The sequence below is a fragment of the Gossypium hirsutum genome, chromosome A05, assembly GCF_007990345.1.
Source record: "Gossypium hirsutum isolate 1008001.06 chromosome A05, Gossypium_hirsutum_v2.1, whole genome shotgun sequence".
NCBI classification, from domain to species: domain Eukaryota; kingdom Viridiplantae; phylum Streptophyta; class Magnoliopsida; order Malvales; family Malvaceae; genus Gossypium; species Gossypium hirsutum.
Window position 1 is genome coordinate 102,290,993 of NC_053428.1, and position 3,800 is coordinate 102,294,792.

A 3,800-nucleotide genomic window follows, 5' to 3' on the forward strand; every position below is an offset into this window, starting at 1 on the left:
CATCCTCCACATTGGACTATCTACCTCCTCTTGGATCTCAACATTAATATGGTTGCTAGAAAAACTTCTCAACATGACACAACTTTTCCCATTCCATCCAAGGTTGAGACCCCTTTAGTACCATCTATTAGAACATATATGTTGTTTTCTTACTTTTTCCCTTTGAATTGTATGCAATTTTGTTTCCATGAATAAGACAATTTGGGGATTATAACACTTTAGCATATGCTGAACCTTTCGCACAACCCGTGGATTTCCCAATCCACGGACATTCCAATATAATATTTTCATTGTGGCTGGTCAGCTTGCCTCCTAAAAGTCACTTATATCCTTCGAAACGAGTTTGATCGCACTAATTTAGACTCTTCAGTCCATCCGTGAATTTAGAAGAATTAGAAACGAGTATTTTAGATCTTTGTCTTTTTTCCTTTCGTAGTTTTTCAAATGCTCTCTTCCAAATCATGCTCCATATCATCTTTCCTAATTCCACTAGACAATTCTATCATCTTTTTTCCCAAATCATACATATTCCCTTCCAGATTAAACCCCAAAATAAAGTTGATCCATTCTCGTGATTCCTGCCTTAAATCCCCCACCTATTCCTCATTATTTTTGTGTTTCCTGAATTGACTCCCATGAAATCTACATTAGTTTCCTCCTGGAGCCAAACACTCGTTGTGGTAGTGGCTCTTTTCAATAGCGCTCTTAATGATAAATCCTACCGCAACTCCAACTCCTGCCCATTTTGAGTAAACTGAATAGGGAAAAAGTTATCCCCATAGCCCAAGCATCCATACAAAAAACAGAATTTAAACTTAGTATGGACAAAATTCAAGTGAGAGATTAGAATCTTATTCCTTCTTTTCAATGATATTCTGACATCCAATTAAAAGCATATCTGAAGAAAATTCTTAAAGCCTCGATTTAATTGCTTTGCAATATACTTTGAAACTGAACTTGAAGTCACCAAATTGCTTTGCTACACTGTTTAAGAAAAAGCTTGGAGGGAGATCATGTACTTAGACCCAGAAAGGTGCCATAACCAATGGAACTTCCACCAGATTGTTATCTCCCTGTATCCAATGAAGGACCAAAAGGTGATTATTAAAAGTCCACAAGGCCCCTTAATAACTTGATCAATATCGACTTCATGATAGAATTTAAAAAAAATGCTTCCCCCTTGAAATCCGAGATTAGAACACCTCCTAGAGGATGCCAGAGGTTGGACATCGTATTTTGCATGGCTGGAAAATGAGCTACACTCTCCGTAAGAAAACACTCAACCAAGCAGAACTCATAAATCGATGGCTGAGATTCAGGTCCACTATGGAACTGTCAAGCTTCCTCCTCTACATTTTCAATACTCAACATCACTAACTCCTTTTCCATGCTAACTCCTTTTCCACCAATCCGACAATAGAGCAAAAAGAAGCAGAGATTCAATAGAAAAATTGTGATAAAAAATGTGGATTAGGAGCAAGATCTAGAAATCAACAAAGAAACGTCACAAACCGTGCCACTACAGGCATACCAAAGAAACAGAGAAATGTGCCACTATAGCAGACAAGTTTTTAGCATTGTTATAAAAAATTGATTAATAAATAAACTTTTAGTTTTAAAAAAAAATTGTATTTGATATAATAAATTTTAATTAAAAATATAAATAATAAAAATATACTATTTACCTATAAGTGTTTAGTGTACACTACATTTTCAAAAAGAATATAATTTCTAACCTTAAAAATAATATTATTAAATAGAGTAATTATAAATCTCGAATATAAACAATAAAATAAACCTGGAATAGAAAAACGTACTGTTTGAACTTGTGGAAGTATGGGCTTGAAGTTCTTGGGTGTTCTCATATTAGCCGAATTGAGTCATAACAGGACTCAATCAACCTAGCCCATAAGGGCAAAAATAAAATCCCAAATTATGAAAACAAATCCCTGCGTACACCTGGTTTCTATTTTTTTAAGTATATTTTCATATTTGGTATCTATATTTTTATAAAATGTTCAATATGATATAAGTACTTTTAAAATTTTAATATGGTACTTAAACTATCAATTTATTATTATTTGGTATCTTCACTTTTATAAAATGCCCAATGTATTATTTATACTTTGAAAATATTTAACGTGATAAATGAACTATCAATTTGTGTATTACTATAATATTTGAAGTTAACACCTTTGACAAATGTTAAACCAACCAATGAACATTTGGCATGTGAATTTTTTTTTCCAAATTATCAATTCCACATGAATAATATAACGTTACGTGAAAAGCTAAATAAAACAAAAAACTAAATAAATGAATTTTGTGCTTTTTTTAATGTTAAATTTATGCTCTTTAAGTTTAGTTATTTGTTTTTTAATTTTTTTTATTTAACTTTTCATGTAATTTTATCCATGTAAAATTGATGGTTTGGAAAAAAAATTTACACGTGTCAAATTTTTAATTGGTTGATTTAACATTCACTAATGGCATTAACTCCAGGTATTATAATAATATACAAATTGATAGCTCAAGTATCACGTCAGACATTTTCAAAGTACAAGTACTACATTGAATATTTTATGAAAATACAGATACCAAATAATATACAAATTGGTAATTCAGGCACCATATTAAACATTTTCACAGTAAAAGTACCACATTAAACATTTATAATAGTATAGGTATCAAATTTAATATTATCCCTTTTTAATAAAATATTAATTTATTAGTTCTAAATTAAATTCATTAAATGATAATTATTTATTCAATTTTTTAAGTAGTAATATTAACATATTTTATTTTATTGATTATGAAATTAAATTATGATAATTATTAACATATTGAGTGCATATTAATCTAAGTTAATGTGTGGGTTAAATATGAACACTAAATAAAACCGTGAGTAAATACATAATTAATTCTTTGTATGCATTATTTAATAACAAAGAAAAATTTAATTTACACGTATGTAAATGTAAATTTGAATATTTAAGATTGATATGAACATTGTTATTAATGCAGAAAGATGTGAGTTCGAGTGTGCTAAAGTAGATTATCTTCCTATTTAAGAGTTGCAGAGACTATAAATAATTTTAGACATTATATCAAAGAGAACATATATTACCCGAATATACAATAAAATTATTTTAAAAAATTCCTAAAACTCAATCCCACCACATAACCATAGTATGGTATACTCATATAAGTTTTAAAAGCACTTAATGGGAGAGCGGATGATAGTAATAAGGTCAGAGCCTTAGTCTTTAGGATGCCAACTAGATGCTTAATTACTACTCCCTTTAGTTGTTGGCAAAAATATTTAATTAGTTATTTTTACCTATTTTCTTAAAATCTTATTGATAATTTAAAAAAATTAAAATATATTGTTAGTCCTTATACTTTGATAAAATTTGAGTTTAAGCCATTATATTTAAAAAGATCAAAAATAATAATAATAAGTCTTCCTATTTTTCTTAATTAAAAATCTCAGTTCAATTATTAACATTGTTAATATTTTATATTGAAATTTGTCAACTTGACATGTTCATTAAACTATCAATATGACATGACTATTAGTTGATGAAAAATATCATATTTAGTTGACAAATTTTAATGAAAACTACGAACAACAATAATGATTGTACTAAAATTTTTAAATTGAAAAAAAAGAAGAAGTACAAATATAATTTTCAAATTGTGTAAAAGTGTAAGACTAACAACATAGGATTTTTTTTCCTTTGCAAAGAAGGGATTAGATACCAACATATTATGTGCTTGTAATATAATTTAGGGTGGGT